This window comes from Eptesicus fuscus, chromosome 2 (assembly GCF_027574615.1).
Source record: "Eptesicus fuscus isolate TK198812 chromosome 2, DD_ASM_mEF_20220401, whole genome shotgun sequence".
Lineage (NCBI taxonomy): Eukaryota > Metazoa > Chordata > Mammalia > Chiroptera > Vespertilionidae > Eptesicus > Eptesicus fuscus.
In genome coordinates, this window is record NC_072474.1 from 12631446 (window position 1) to 12649728 (window position 18283).

The following is an 18283-nucleotide window of genomic DNA, read 5'->3' on the forward strand; positions in this document are numbered from 1 at the left end:
AATCTTTGTTGTTGAAAATATTACAGATGTCCCTCTTTTCCCCCCCATTGATCCCTTCTGGCCCACACCTGCCCCCCAACCCAGGCCTTCACCACACTATTGTCTATGTACATGGGTATGCATATATGCATATAAGTTCTTTGGTTAATCTCTTCTAACCCACTTACCCTCCCCTGACTTCTGTCTGAGATTCGACAGTCTGTTCCATGCTTTTATGTCTCTGGATCGATATAGAAACTATTTAAAATATCAAGAAATATTAAGAATGTAAATATAAATCATTATCTATCATCCACTATTAACTACTGTTAATATATTAATGAATATCTTTATATGTTTTAACAAAAATATTAGAGATATATTCCAGTATATAATATAGTTTAACAGTTAAAAACTTAAACTTCAGGCCTGGCCAGTGTGTCTTAGTGGATGAGCTTTGACCCATGAACCAAGAGGTTGCTGGTTTAATTCTGGTCTGGGCACATGCCAAGGTTGCCGGCTAGATCCCCAGTAGGGGCATGCATGAGGCAGCCGACCAATGATATTTCTCTCATGGATATTTCTATCTCTCTATCCCTCTCCCTTACTTTCTCTCTTAAAAAATCAATAAAAACATATTTAGAAAATAAACTCCAAAATCAGAGGTTTTTTAATATACATCCCAGCTCTGGTGCTTGGAAAATGGAATGATTGGATTGATATTTGTATATCACTTATTTTCCCCACTTCAATTAGGTAAATTGATAGTACCTACCGTATAGAGTTGCATTAAGTATTAAATAAGATAAAAACTATAAAGAGCATATAGTTGTATCTCTCAAATACTATAGACCCAATACAAGTAAGATACTATGTTATTTTAGCTTGCTTGCCTCCACTGAATTTATCAATCACTTTCCATGAAAATGCTAAATCTAGATTGTTATTTTTAATGACTGCCTTTTATTTTCATTTAATAACTATTCCATAGCTTAATCAGCATCCTATTAATGCATGAGGTATTTAAAATGCAACTTTATAAACCCGGGTATCTGTCTGTGCTTCATTAGAGTAAAATCCAGATATTCATAGGAATATGATAGTTTGCAGTAGGAAGGAACAACTGTCAGAAGAAAGAAAATGTCCTCCTGCCTTGGATAACTGTAGTTCAACAGCATGTACACTTTCTGCTAAAGCTTGGTGCTAGTTACAATGCCAGATGGATACAGGCTTTCTCTTAGAGAATGATAGACTAATTGATCAAGTACAGTGTCTTAGGAGGCTGTTCTGTGGGACAAATTATGATGATCAAATGCACAAGGCAGGATGGTGGTAGGAAGCTGGATTTCCCCCAGACCTACAAAGCAATCCACTAACACTCAAAGCCCAGAGCTGACATTACACTTGGCTGATGTTAACATATTATGTTAACATATACATAGTGCACTATGAAAATTAAGAAGAACATTAAGAAAATTTTGACTTCATTTGAATTCTCAACACTTTTTTAAACATCTGCTTTAGTCAGGATTGTTAGAACTGGCCACAATTGCTGGCACCGTTTTTAGAGTTAATCTCATAGACTTACTCCTTAGTTTCCCTCCCTCCTTTCCTCTATTAGCCTCTTTATCTCTGTACTTTTTTCTTTCTTTGACTTATGAACATTTTGAGGCACAGAATTATAGAGGTTCAAGATACAGACTGTGTCTTAACATCCTACGGTTTAGGTCATTCATTTTCAGTGAGTTGATTATTTACTAAAATGTCAATGGAAAGAATTCAACAGGTCTACTTATTACATTTTTATCATAATTTAGAATGTATAGAAACCAAGAAATACAGCTTTGTGCCACTATGCAGCTTCCACAATGTGACCCTGATATGCAGAATCTTCAGAAATTACATGTTAACATGTTACTCTCAAAATTATTTTTATCATTCCAACTTCTTATTGTCCCAAGTTCTTCACTATCATAATTTGCAAACTTGGTTAGAAACTTCTGTCTCATTAGATTTTGAGTTTTCCCTTCCTTATATTCCTATACCCATGGGCCAAGCAAAAAAAACAAAAAAAAAACAAACAAAAACTTTTTTTCCATGGTTATTTCTTCCTTCATTGTAGCAAAGCATTCAAATCCTTTTAACCTGCTCCTGCCTATCATATCTGCATCACAGGTTGCTCCTATGCTCATGTATTAGCCTAAAAATACACCCAAAAATATCATAATCCCCCAGCTCCAGGCTAGACTAGCTTTTGCATTAGTACTCAGAATATTTTTAAAGCAATTTTAGTTCTTATTTACTCTAGTGCTCGTACCCAGTTCATGCTATAGACTCAGTAAATGTTTGTTGAATTGATTTTCATCAAATGTTTTCTGTATTTTTAAAGTGACCAAGATAATTCTAGACTTATTTTCTTCTACTTAAAAAAAATTCTATGTTTAAATGTGGGTATTGTAATTCTGATAACATATCGTTAATAGTTATTTGCCCAACAATTGACCACATGTTTTGAAAACGATTTATATTATTTAATGTATCCTCTAATCGATGACTGCAAAGCCACAGTACTATTTTGAACTAACATTTTTGTTTTTGTTTAACCGATTAGCAAATCTCATCAGGCCATATTTATTCAGCAGGTAGAAGAGCAGGTCTGTAGACATACTTTCATTTCTGGATTCTGCCTAAAATACCAGCACATTATTCCAGATGTTAACATCACTCACTCCTCTTACACAATAGGAATAGATCTTATTTCATTGCTTCTCATATTGATTCTTTTTTGACCTATTAGATGGTATGAATTCCCTGAATAGCCATATAATTTAGATTTTGAAACTTTTCAGGGAAATGCTAGATTGGCAAGTAAGAGGTGAGCAGTTGCTCCTCTAGAGAGCGATGGGCTATCAGCCAACAGGGATGGGACTTCAGAAAAACCCAGATTATCAGGCTCCAGCGGCTATGATTGTGAAGGCCAGTCTCCATGAAAGGGAGCTTTCCTGGCTAACAGTCCACAGAGGGCTTCTTCATCAGTGAGATCCCGGGGCTTCTCCAGGTTTGCACACACAGAGTCAATCCCTTTATTTTAGGCAGACCTGATGGTGAAAATTCAGTCTTTAACCCTTTGCACTCGCTTGCTTTTTTCTCGATTCCTTTATTCCAATGCTAACCGTGTCGAGTCACACTCGACATCCGAGTGCAAAAGGTTACCCCAGGCTTCCCTAGACATCAGGTTTCCTAGAAATCAGACCTATACATATTAAGCAGATCTGTGTACATCAATCTTCTTGAATTCTCCCTAGAATTCAGTTCCTCTTAAATAAATCCTCAGTCTCAATCCAGAGACAAGTATCAATCACACTGTCCTCCAATCTCATTATCTGACAATTATCTGGTTTCACTTTATAGTATAAAGGATCACCCTTTAAAGGATCAGCTTTCAGTGGGAATACCTCTCTACTTACTGTAGTAGTAATAGTACCAGAAAATAGCAATTGATTACCTTGTACATTTTTCCATTTCATGCATTTGGTAGTTTCCCTTAACAAGGCAGTAAACTATTTGGGTGGACAGATTGCTCATATGTCTGTGTGCTGAATGCTGAACACAGTGAAGGCAGGCAAGTTCAGAAATATTCAACTTACCTAGGATGGTCCAGGTGAATACCTATCTAATTGTGTAATGTTGTGTGTGAGGTTATCTTATAGCTCAACTAGGTGTCACTGTGCTCATCTCTGGAACTCCCGGAAGTTTAGTATCCACCTTTGGCCAAAGCAAGACCAAGAGGAACTAGTTTGTGCTTTGTAATGTGCTGTTTAAAGTTTAATACTCTCAACGTGGCAACCAGTATTAATTTGTCTTTATTGTTTAGGGGTTTGTAGATGGATGGTCTATAGCTGGTTTAACCAGCTACATAGTCTGGCTGCAAGGTCAGTGGTCTATCAAAGCCATGTGTGAGTATGTCCTGAGCAAAGCCATGTGTGAGTATGTCCTGAGGATCTGTGGGAACATTCAATGACCCAGACCTCTGTAATTGATACAGTTTCTCTTCTGTATTTTACTCTCTGTTTATAATATATAATAATTTTGTTCAAATACTCCTGATATATTTTTTTAAATTCCATAATTACCAATCTGACCAACATTTCTTCCTCAGATGTTTGCTGAGAGCCAAAGTCTTGCTTAAGGGATAAATCAGGTACAGAATTGTGCTGTAATCCAATTTTTATTTATTGAAAATACAGATGCTATTTATTGCTTTTCTTCTGCAGCTAATCTTAGTAACATTATCCTCCATCTGCTTCTTGATTTGCATTGATTTCCCCTCCTCCCTCCATCAGCAGTAAAACCATTACCACCACTAACAGCCTGAAGATATTTTTAATACAAGTAATAGCTAATATAATTATGATTTCTAGAATACTGACATTTTAAAAATGCACATCTTTATTATGAATGTTTATTAGTTTTAGAGATAATGTCAATTCTGTTCAGGACATTATGAGGTGATTAAAAATAGAAAAGTAATTAAGAGAATGGGCATTCATTCATTTAATAAATATGTTTTTAGAATTTGCTATGTTTCAGGCATTGTTCTAAGTGTAGTACTACAAAAACTATATTGTAAAACTAGAGGCCCGGTGCACAACATTCGTGCACTGGGAGGCTGGGGTGGAGGTTGTGGGGGGCAGGAGTCCCTCAGCCTGGCCTGTGCCCTCTTGCAGTCCGGGAGCCCTCTGGGGAGTGGGCCTAAGCTGTCAGTCAGACATCCTTAGCCCTGTCACCATCGCTGCATGTGGCTGAGCAACACTCCCCCTGTGGGAGCACACTGACCACCAGGGGGCAGCTCCTGCATTGAGCGTTTGCCCCTTGGTGGTCAGTTCATGTCATCATGACCAGTCATTCCTCCATTCAGTCGATTTGCATATTACCCTTTTATTATATAGGATAATAGTATAATTTAAAAAATCATCTGATCAATGAGTTGAATTAGTTTTATAATCCTATAACTTTAGATATGTAATTTTGAAAAATAATATACATATACATTATTACAAATCAATGAAAAATACTGAATGTACTATTTCTTTAAAAAGTAAGTATAAAACTAGATAACCAGTATATGGTTGCAAACTCCTCACTTCTACCATTCTTAGTTTATTAATACTCTAGCGAGTCTGGCATTATGGGGGTAAAATACTATGCAGATTGGTGCTGCCACTATGAAAACAGTCAGGAGTTTCCTCAAAAAATAAAAAATGAAACTTCCATTTGACCCAGCAATTCCACTTCTGGGAATAGGTCCTAAATCCAAAATACTAATCAGAAAGTACATATGCACCCCTATTTTCAAAGCAATGTTACTTATAATAGCTGAGATTTGGAAACAGCCCAAGTGCCCATCAATAGATGAGTGGATAAAAAAGCTGTGGGACATTTACACTATGGAATATCATGCAGCTGTAAAAAAGAGGGATCTCTTACCCTTTGGGACAGCATGGATGGATGTGGAAAATATTATGCTGAGTGAAATAAGCCAAACTAAGACAAATATTACATGACCTCACTTATTTGTAGAATCTAATGAACAAGGTAATTGACCAACAAAATAAGAGCTGAAGCAGGGAGGCATGGACACCTTGATGTGGGGTTGGGGGATGAGAAGAGATAAACCAAAGAACTTATATACTTATATGCATAGCCCATGTACACGGGCAATAGGGTAGTGAAGACCTGGGGTGTGGGGAGAGGCTTGGAGGAGGGAAAATGGGAGATATCTGTAATATTTTCAACAATAAAAAATATATTTGAAAATAAAATACTAAATTATTACTTACATGTTATTTAAGTACACTTGCAGATAATTTTTTGTTCCTAGCTGTGATCAATATTTTGGAAAACAACATTATTAATCACATATAAATCCTGTCCGTCAGAAACCTCTAATTTAGTGGCAGCTGGGTAGGGAAGAGATGGAAGGATGTAGACAAATAATTATAGGATGTGATATGACTTTAAATTTTAAATGATCCATCCACATGGCACACCATTAAGGTGTCAGATTTTGAAAATGTCTTTTAGAAAATGTAGCTGGTTATAATAATATGTGATGTAGCAATGTTGCTATTAGTATTAAATGAAATACTTTGTCCTATACCTAATAAATAATAAAAAATGAACAAATGTTTTATTTTATTTCCTTTCTATTGACGCTAATTCATAGCTTGAGAGTCTTATTTCCATCAGTTTTCCATTTTCATCACTCAACATTTAACAATTTCAAAACAAAAATGGTAGAAACAGCAGCAAAAGCCACTCTTCCCATCTTCCAATTCCAGCAGACAGACTGACACTAACCTCCTCACCTTTCCTACTATAAAATGGACAGTTAGTTTAGAAAGAAATGTATCCACAGTCCTGAGGGAAACAGGTCTAACTCGATCAGCAAAATAAGATATTTTAACAAACATCAGGAAAAAGTGGATGAAGGAGATGTAATGCCTATAAACCAGGGTAGTAAAAGTTGTAGATGAGAGTGACTATAATAACTCACATGGCCAGTGGCTCAGGTGGTTGGAGCATCGTCCTACACACCAAAAGGTTGTGGGTTTGATTTCTGGTCAGGGCATATATCTAGGTTGTTGGTTGGATCCCCAGTTGGGGCCTGTATGGCAGGCAACCAATTGATGTTTCTCACATTGATGTTTTATTTTCTCTCTCTCTCCCTACTTCCTCTTTCTCTCAAATCAATAAGCATATCCTTATCTGAGGATTAAAGAAAACACATTATACCTGGAATTGCTAAGTATAGTGGGAAAGAGGAGTGAAATACACTGTTAGTGGGAATGTAAACTAGTAGGGCTACTATGGAAAATATTATGGAGGGGCCTCAAAAAATTAAGACTAGAGCTATCATATGATTCAACAACTCTTCCTCTGGATATCTACCTAAAAAATGTGAAAACATTTATTTCTTTGTATATATATGTGTGTATATATATATATATATATATATATATATATATATATATATATACACACACACACACACACACACATATATACACACACACACACATATATATATACATACACACACGCACACACACACACATATATATCCTACCTTATAATAGAGAAACATGCAAATTGACCGCACCTCCGCTATGCCCATGATTGGGCCTGCAAGAGGCTGGGGGCGGGACTCCGGGTGGCCTATCCAGCCGTTGAGAAGACTAAGATGGCGGCGCCCAATCCTCTTAGTTCCGGGGGTCCCGGGGGCGATCGTCACCCGGGGGGCGGGTCCGGTCCGAGCCAGGCGCGGCCGGGGGGTCCCCGGGTGCGTGTCAGGTCGAGCCAGGCGCTGCCGGGGTCCCCGGGCGGCGATCGCCACCCTGGGGGGGGGGCGTGGCAGGACTCGCCCAGCCCCTCCCAGGGTCCCTGGGAACATTGCAGGCATGTGGTTGCTGAGACCCAGTCCAGGCCTCTGGCCACAGATTCATAGCTTTGCAGAGACCTAGGGCAGGGATCTGCCTCATCTGCAGAGAGACAGAGGTTCTGCAGTGCCCCCAAGATGTGGGTGGGCCCAGCCAGGGGTCAAGGGGCATGGAAGGACTCATGGCAGAGGGGCAAGGACCCTCACCCCTCAGGCGGGGGTTGAGGGATGGAGCCACCTCAGTGAAGGGGTGCTGCACTGCAGGGTACTGGACTGACTGAAGTGATTCAGGGAAGCTCCCAGTGCTAATGGGCCTCGCTCAGGCGGCCTTCACACTTCAGAGACAGTGACTACTGCTCCTGCCTTCACCCAAAAGCAAGCTCGCAACACCCTGCCCCATAGCAGAGCATGTCTAGGCAGTGAGTGGGAAGCCTTCCACCTGCTTCCGAGAAGGGGGCGCAGTAAAGAATGGGGGGAGAGGAAAGAATGTGGAGCATCCGCAATGAAGAGGTGCTTGAGAAAGAGGCTCGGAAGCCTGACTGGAAGGTTTGTTCTGTTTGCTGGGCCGCTGCCTCTTAGGAAGCGCAAAGAGCATGGCTCTGAGGGCTTCCTGTGTGCTGAGTCAAGTTCCACAGCCAACTGGAATTGGCCTCAGTTTCCTGGTCTGTAAAATGGATGAAGCGTGTCCCATTGCCTTCACTGAGCTTTGATGGCCAATTGAGATACTATATAAAGAAAATGAGGGAAGAAATGAGAAAGAAAAGGAAGGACAAAAAACACAAAAGAAAGATTGAAAGGAACCTGTAAACCCATTGTCACTTAAATAGGGAATATAGTCAGTAGTGTTGTAATGATGGTATGATGCCAGGTGGGTACTAGAAATATCGGGGAACACTTTGTAAAGTATATGATTGTCTAAACACTATTCTGTAACTAATATAAAACCTGAAACCAATACAAAATAATGTTGAATGTAAAGAAATGAAAATTGGAGTGAAATTTTTATAAATTTCAAAGTTTAAATAAAAGCTGTAAAGGAAGGAAGGGGAGAATAAAAAGTGTTTTTCATTTTGCCACTTCATTAAAATGACAGTTGTCTTTATGTGGTGCTTTTATACTTTTCTAAGTCATTATCTCATTTTAATTTCTGGGCAACTTAAAGACAAGATAAGTATTCCCTCCACTATTCAAAGAAAGGAAATCTTGGTGTCTGGTCCTAATGATTCAATTGTCAAGCCCTTATTGTAAAGCAGGGTTAGTAAAATTTTCTGTGCAGGGTCATATCTATACTAATAAAAGCCTTGGGGGTGATCAGGCCAGCAGCGGAGGGTATTTGGGGGCAATCAGGCCCGCAGAGGAGCAGTTAGGGGTCAATCAGGCCAGCAAGGAAGCAGTTAGGGGGCAATCAGGCAGGTAGGTGAGCGGTTAGGAGCCAGCAGTCCCGGATTGTGAGAAGGATGTCCAACTGCAGGATTAGGCCCGATTCCACAGGAATCGGGCCTAATCCTGCAGTTGGACATCCCCCAAGGGGTCCCATATTAGAGAGGGTGCAAGCTGGGCTGAGGGACACCCTCCCCAGTGCACGAATTTCGTGCACCGGGCCTCTAGTATATATATATGTATATATATATATATACACACATATACACACACACACATATACACACACACACACACACACACACACATATACACTAGTAGCCAGTTGCAGAAGATACCTGCAATAGGGCTTCCTGCTGCCCTCTCCCCAGCCCCGCCTGCTTCTCTTCCTTCTCCCGGCCCACCTGCTTGTCTTCCCTCTTCCCTCTCCCCCACCCCACCTGCTTCTCTTCCCTCTCCCCACCCTGCCTGCTTCTCTTCCTTCTCCCTGCCCCACCTGCTTCTCTTCCTTCTACCCTGCCCCGTTTGCTTGCTTCTCCGCAGCTTTGCTCCCTTCTTCAGTGATTGGCTTCTTTCTACACTGTCTTGATATGCAAATTAACCATCATCTTGGTTGGGTTAATTTGCATACTCACCCTGATTGGCTGGTGGGCATGGCTTGGGCATAGCAAAGGTGCGGTCAACTTGCATATTACACTTTTATTAGGTAGGATATATATATATATATATATATATATATATATATATATATATCCTACCTAATAATAGACAAATATGCAAATTGACCACACCTCCGACACACCCACAAGACATGCCCACAAGCCACACCCACCATCAAATCAGAGCGAGTATGCAAACTAACCCAAACCAAGATGGCTACAGCCACAGAGAGCAAGGTTTCCTAGGTAACAGAGGAAGCAAGCTTTCTGCCTTCCCTTGCCAGGCCTAAGCCTCCACTCAAGCTACAAAGTTTCAATTATAGAAAGTAAACAAATTCAAACAAATGGCAGCAGGATTGAGCTTGAGAGAGCAGGCCAGGGTTGCTGCCAGCAACAGGGGAAGCAAAGCTTTCCGCACACCCTGGCCAGGCCCACCCGCTTAAGGCAACAAAGTTTCAATTATAACCCCAACACAAATGGCAGTTAGGGGTGACCAGGCCGGCAGAGGAGGGAAGTTGGGGGCAAACAGGCTGGCAGCAGAGTGATTAGGGTGTGATCAGGCTGGCAGGCAGAAGTGGTTAGGGGCAATCAGGAAGGCAGGCAAGCAAGCAGTTGGGAGCCAGCAGTCCTGGATTGTGAGAGGGATAGCTGACTGCCCGTTTAGGCCCGATCCCGGTGGGCAGTCGGACATCCCTCAAGGGGTCCCATATTGGAGAGGGTACAGGCTGAGCTGAGGGACAACCCCCCTCCATGCATGAATTTCGTGCACCCGTCCTCTAGTATATATCCCTATGTTCATTGCAGCATTATTCATAATAGCCAAGACATAGTTAAAACCAAAATGTCCTTCAAAAGATGATTGGATAAAGAAGATGTGGTGCATACATTCAATAGAATACTACTCAGCCATAACAAAAGATGAAGTACTGCCATTTGTAACAACATGGATGGATCTAGAGACTATTATTCTAAGTGAAATAAGTTAGACAAAACCAAACCAAACCACTAACAAGATACATATGATTTCATTCATATGTAGAATATACAACAGAAAGCAACAAATGAACAAACAAAAAAACAACAATAAAACCCTCATAGATACAGACAACCAGAGAGAAAGGGGGTGAGGGAGGCACTGAAAAATAAAGAGGGTCAAATATATGGAGACAGAAGGAGGCTTGACTTTGGGTGGTGAACACACAATACAATACACAGATGATATATTATAGAATTAGACACTTGAAACCTATATAATTTTATTAACCAATGTCACCCCAATAAATTCAATAAAAAGTAAATAAATAAAAATAAAATATTATCATCTGAAATGAAAAGTAATGCCTGGCAGCAATCCACTCTCCAACTTCACAGTAAAAAAACTGAAAGGATTAAAACAAAAACAAAAATACACACACACACAAAGAGAGTGAATTCTCTTGGAAGGGTCAGAAAAGTTTTTTGGTTATTTGACCTCCACACAAAAGATCTTCATATTCTGAGATTTAGTGTTCCTTTGACTCAGTGTAGCAGCCAGCAATCTATATGTTTACCCTCAAGCTAGGGTCTTTAGTCAATAAGCTTGGATCATGTACAATGCTCCCAAACGGATTTATACTTCATTTTACAATTTGAACTTACAACTAAGTTTCCCAGGTCATCCAAGGAAATTTAGAGACCAAGTTTAAATAAGGAAGCAGAAAAAAAGGAACAAAAGAGGCCATATATCACAAGAAAACCACAGTTAGGAAACTCAGGTTAAAAAAGATATTAAATTAATATGATACTATGACAAATGAATAATTAGAAAAAAGGAAGAGCACATGCAATATGTTAAAGTAAATTAAAATAAGATTATGTTATAAAGTTACCTAAATTTTAAAACAAAACGAAGTAAAAGATAGTATGATTAAAACTGTAAGAATCACAAAATATTAATATACTTTTCTTTAGCTCTAACAAGATAGTTTCAGAAAGGAAAGAAATAAATTAAATCATTTTTTAAATTGATTTTAGAACCTGCAACCTTGGCACATCGGGATGATGCTCTAACCAACTGAGCTACCTGGCCAAAGCCAATGATTGAAACTTAATTAAAGAGAATTCTTATTGCTTAAGGTCACATTTCTATTTAAAAGTACCTGCTGAATTCCCAACACAATGCATGTAAAAATATATATTTCTTGACCTGACTATTAGAAAAAGGATAGCTTTTACCTCTCTGTGGTTAAACTATATAAGGGCAGAAATTTTGTCTGCTTTGCTCACTGCCCTCTCTAGAGTACACAAGATGGAACATAGTCAGCACTCAGAAACTATTTATTAGATGCAAGAATAAACTAAAGAGTATTAAAGCTTCTAGAGAGGGTTAAAAAAAAGACATGCCACATAAGTATTCACTTCTAATCATCAACACTGGTGCTAGCAAGAAGAGGAACAGTGCCTTAATGTCAACCTACACATTAAGTACAAATATTTTCACACATGGAAGAACTCACCACAATTTCCTCCCTAAAAGTTTTCTCAAGAAATATTTGAAAATTGCTGCAATAAAGTGAGAAAAGTAAGAAAAAGTAAAATCTTTGGTCCAACAACCATGATAGATAGGAAGGAAGGAAGGAAGGAAGGAAGGAAGGAAGGAAGGAAGGAAGGAAGGAAGGGAGGGAGGGAGGGAGGGAGGGAGGGAGGGAGGGAGGGAGGGAGGGAGGGAGGGAGGGAGGGAGGAAGGAAAGGAGAAAGGAAGGAAGTTTGCAACATTTATATATTGCCAGTTTAATCGGTAAATCTACAACATTCCTTTGGAGGGAAATTTAACAAATTATAAACAGAGAAGTATAAATAGTTCTATTTATATAAGAAACTCTAGAAAAAGAAGGGTAATGACAGTTCAACATCTTAATACATAAAATTATATTCCAACTAGAGGCCTGGTGCATGAAATTTGTGCACTGGAGGCGGGGGGTCCCTCAGCCCAGCCTGTATCCTTTCACAGTCTGGAAGCCCCTGATTCATCGCCCCAATGAGGGAGGCCCCACCCACCCGGCCAGGGCTCTATGATGGATTGCCCCACAGAGGGAGGCCCAGGTTACCTGCTGCTGGCCAGGTATCCTGGGCCTCCCTCTCTGGGGCGATTGATTGTAGAGCTCTGTGATCAATTGCCTCAAAGAGGGAGGCCCTGCCCACCCACCCCAGCGCCGCCACGGGGTAGCCTAGGCCTCTCTCTTTGGGGCGATCGTGGAGCCTCCCAATTGATCAATCGCTCCACTGGATGGTGACCTTTCTCTGTGTTTATGGGGCAATGGCCTGGCCCCTGACCAATCACATTGCACCCACCTTGGCTGGCCTGGCGCCAGTGGGTGTCATAGCATGGTTGTCTAGAAGGTCGCCGGACAGTCGTTCTGCTGTTCGGTCGTTCGTTTGATTTGCATATTATACTTTTATTATAGATGATTAAAAACTAAATATAAAAATTTGTAAATCATCACACAATGGATAGATATAATATTTATTAACAAATGGCACTGGGAACTTTTTAACATGGGAAAATAATTCAGTAGGGTATCCTATTTCAAAATTAACTCCCAAATGACCAAATAGATAAAGACTATTAAAAACCATAGAAATTTGAGAGGAAATGCAGTTGACTATCAATCTCATGGTGATCAAGAAGTTTCTATGCACAAGATATTAAAAACCACCAGGAAGAATATTGGTAACCAAGTATTGGTAATCAAGATAAGGAACTCTTCTAAATCAACTTAAGAAAAGTCAATTTTTTAAATTGGTAAAGGGTACAAACAGAAAATAGTAAGAAGTATTAGAATTATGCTCAAATTCTATAATGACTGATGGCATCAAAAATACTAAGAAATTATTATCTTCTATGTCTCATTGAAATTGAAATATATTTAGAAGTGTCTGTCTGTTTAGGAACAGACTTAAAGCAAGAAATGGTACAGTCAGACACACGTTTCAATTTTTATGAGGTTGTTCACTAGGGCAATCTGAGTAGAGAAGATAATGTGAAATTCTAGAATATAATATAAAATCAATATACATGGTGGGGCAAAAGTAGGTTTACAGTTGTTCGTATTAAAAATAATACAATAATGCCCAGCCGGTATGACTCAGTGGTTGAGCATCAACCTATGAACCAGGAGGTCATGGTTAGATTCCTGGTCAGGGCACATGCCTGGGTTGTAGCTTGATCCCTGATGCAGGAGGCAGCTGATAAATCATTCTCTTTCATCATTGATGTTTCTATCTCTCTCTCCCTTTCCCTTCCTCTCTGAAATCAATAAAAATATTTTTAAAGTAATACAGTAATTAAAAAACAATAATATAAGAATAAACTCTGTTTTCTTTTCCCTACCCTGAACTTTGATATAGTAGCACCTAAAAAATAATCCCTAATCTCTAATGAAATAATTAAATATAAAAATAAAATTTCTGTGATATATTAAAATATTCATAAGATAAAACAATAACAAACATAGCAAAGTTTAAATTTCTTAAAGTATCTATTAATAACAAAATATGACAACCTTTTGAAAATCATATTTTTAAATAACATTAAATATCATAGACAATGCTCAAGATCTATGAACTAAAACTTAAAATCTGAAACTCTATATAAAGTAAAATTTCAATTTATTTATTTATCTACCATACATATTCACATTCACTGAACAATAATCACACATGGCTATTATAATCACAGAAAATTGAATCTTTGATAAATGGTGACATCTGTCTTCTATTGAAATCTATTATAGGCAGGGGTTATGAACACATCAGTATTATTATACAAAGCATATACACAAGAAGTTGAAATGGTCAGGGGTGGGGGCATGAATGAAGCACAGAGTGATTCGAAGCTACAGATTCTGGAACGCAGAACTTGAAATTCCTTGAACATCTGTGAAGCTACTATGTTCATTTTTGCAGGGTCATGACATTATTAACTTGTCATGTTAGAAATAAAACTCTGACAAAGAGTTACAAGGGTAGACAGAAAACCAGAATACTATTCAGGAGGGGGTCGCATTTATAAAAATAAGTGATATGGGAGAGCCACAGCAGTGGAAGTGAGAATAGAAAGGGTGAGCAAAATCAGTAACATTGGTGACAGATAAATTATAGAAGAGAGTGAAAGAGGACTCCATAAAACTCTACTGTTTTGGAGTATGGTAAAGGAATGTAAAGGCAGTAGATTTTCAAAGATGAATTCAATTCCAGAGAGACTGAACTTTGGAACATTCAAGTGGATATGCTCGAAATAAAAAACAAAAATCCTGAATACCAGGATAGAAATTTAACAACAAAAACAAAGTATCTGGCTAGAAAGTTATTAATTACCAATTTTCTTTTGTATTTGATCCACATTTTTCATTGGAAGGATCATCCTTAGGTGATCATCTATTTCTAAATGCATCCTTAGGAGTAGGGTAAAAGTATATTTTGGATATGTCTCGGTGAGTCCTAATTGATGCCCATTGCCTCAGCATACTGTTGGGATTACCATTTGTCTGGATAAAAGTGTCCAATAAGTGGAAAATAATCTGTCAGGTCACCCTACCAGCAGCCAGTGGTCCTGTGTTATGGCAATAAAATCTATAGGTCTCTTGAGTAAATATTCAAGCATGAAACATAACAAAAATACATTATGGTATGGGAAAATAAAAAGGTTTTCCTAGTAAATTATATTCCAAAATATATAATACTATAAAATTTTCTCGGAAGGTAGTTATTTCAAGAATGGAATATGCATTCAGTATTATGCCTGGAATTTTAATATGCCCTAGTGCACAGAGAGCATTTTGACTCATTAAACCTGTGTGTTTGCTGTTCTTTACTTATGACTTTGGAGAACATTTACATTTACCATATTGGCTGCAAAAGTATAATAATTGGTTTTCTACAATATTGGATAACCAAAGGTAAAGAAATTGCATTCCTTTTTATGACATCTTAAATTCTAAGACTCATCAGTATACATTTCTTAGTTCATAAGTATTATTCGGAAGGTTTATCTAGCATTAATTTTCAGGCTAACCTCACCTTTGAATAAAGGATGGCCCACAGATAATATCTCATATCCTGCAGCAATATGACCTGGGAATTGAGATGAAATAAACCTCTTAATGGAAACACAGTATTGCCAAAGGCAGTTTTATCAGTAATAAACCCAAGACAGGTATTCAATGACACTGTTAACAGGAAAGATTTTTAAAATGAGGTGATTGTGGCAAAAATTACTAATCTAAGTATTAGTTAGTCTTGACACTTTACTTCCCATATAAGAGCTTAGTAAGCATTTGGGGCAAAATGAAATTAAGTGTCAATTTAATATGACAATACAGCATATGAAAATAGTTAAATCATATCACCAATTATGTGTATTGATCTCATTTTATAGTAAACATGACTGGTCCTTAGTAGCAAGTACATCAATTAGGCACATGAGAGTGGTAGATAACTACATCTGAATTTTCCCCCTGATTTTGACTGATCATTTCTATAGAAAATGATGCATGACAGATGTTACCATTGTACATCCAAAATATTGAGATATTTTTAAGTAGTGGTTTACTAATCATCTCAACTATAATTTCAATACAGTTAGAAAGAATGGTTCCCAAAGGACATTTTAAAAAATAGCTAATCAAATGATCAATTTAAGGTATAAACATTATACAGATAATGAATTGGTTCATAATGCTAAAATTTTCAATTCACTTAGAAGCCAACAACACACAAATCAATTTGTACCTCAAAATATGTAGATCAAAACTTTGCCAGATTTTGTGGACCAATAGGTAAATACAAAACAATACCTGGGATTTAAACACATCTTTCTCTCTTTTTATAGAATATAAAAAATAAAAAATATATAGATTTAATTACATAATGAACAAGTAAACCCAATGACTATATAGACTACATAACACCCAACAAACATAAGATACAGTCATATCATGAACTCAGAGATCATTTAAAAATCTGACTAGAGAGCAGTCCATAAATCAAAGGCTTAGCACACTTCAATCTGGAATCATAAAGATTATGGTTGCTGACCAAAATGAATTAAGCTTTAAGTTAGATAAAACTGTTATAAAATAAGAAACAATTCCCAAATAGTGAATCGATAAAAGAAAATATAATGTAAATAAAAAATACTTTGATCTGGATGTTTATAACAATACTAGAGGCCCAGTGCATGAAATTCATGCACTCAAGGGGTGGTGATGGTGGTGGGGAGGGAGTCCCTCAGCCCGGCCTGAGCCCTCTAGCAGGCCAGGAGCCCTTGGGGGATGTCCAACTGACGGCTTGACTTAAGCCGACTCCCTGTGTGAGCCCAGCTTGTGGCTGAGTGGCTCTCCCCATGTGGGAGCACACTGACCACCAGGGGGCAGCTCCTGTATTGAGCACCTGCTTCTTGGTGGTCAGTGTGTGTCACAGCAACTGATTGTTCAGCCATTTGGTTGATTTGCATAATAGCTTTTTATTACATAGGATGTATTATGACTAAATCAGTTCTTTTAAAATAATCTTATATTAATATGCTATTTAAAAAACAAGGTTGAAAGTTAATTAGCAAAAAATCCATCTCATGTAGTTAGGAGAAAATGCATCAAAACAAATCACATGAAGTTGCAAGAAGGGAATATTTGTGATAAAAGCTAAAATTAATTGAGTAGAAAATAAACATAACCAATGAAAAGATCAACAAGACCAATAGTTACAACTTCAAAAGACAAAAGACACAAGCAGCTCACAGATCCATAGTAAAATTAAGAAAGAAAAAAAAAAAAGATAAAGTTACAAATAATCAAGACCAGGAGTCAAAAAGAAAAGATGTAATCAAAGGACTTGTATGCATGCATGTGAGCATAACCAATGGACACAGACTGGAGGGGGAGGGGAGAGAAGGCATGTGCCGGGGGGTTAGAGCATCTGGGGAGAGGTCAATGGGGGAAAAAGGAGACTCCTGTAATACTTTAAACAATAAATAATTTTTAAAAAAGATGTGGATATTAAAATAAATAAAACAATTTTTTTTCAAAAGTATATTATGTATAAGTAACCAACAATATAGTTTTAACTTTAGCTTAAAGATATATGTTCCTAGAAAACATACAGACTTATGTAAATGAAAATTGAAAACATGAATAGTCCTATAATTACTAAAGAAGTAAAATCTTTAATTTCACATCTTCCCACAATAGGATTCCAGATTTTTATACCTTCACTCTTAAGTTCTACAAAGCTTTCAAAGAAGAAATAATTTCAATCCTATATCAACACTTCTAGAAAATAGAAAAAGAGGGACTATTTCCCAAAGAATTTTCTGAAGTGGCATAGCCTTTGAAAATATGAGAAAGGATGATTAGAAGATCTTACTCATGAACACAGAAGAGAAAAACTTATTAAGAATATAGCAGACCAGATTCAATAAAACATAAAAAAGGATAACATATCATGAACAATAGAGGTTTATTCCAGGAATGTAAAGCTACTTAAACATCATAAGTAGCAGAAAAGGAATGATGAATGATATACGCTACTTATTAAGATTAAAAAAATACCAGAATCTACAGATATCTACAGATATATCTATAATAATAAAAGTGTAATATGCTAATTAGAGCGGACACCCTTCTGGATGACCTTCCAGACGAAGCTGGGGCTGCAAGGAAAGCCCAGGTCCCAAGTGCCAGAGGGAAGCCAGTGCCAGCAGCCAGGGGAAGAAAGGCCTATTCTTGCACACATTTCGTGCATGAGGTTTCTTGTTATTAAAATAAACTAGAGGCCCATGCACAAAATTCGT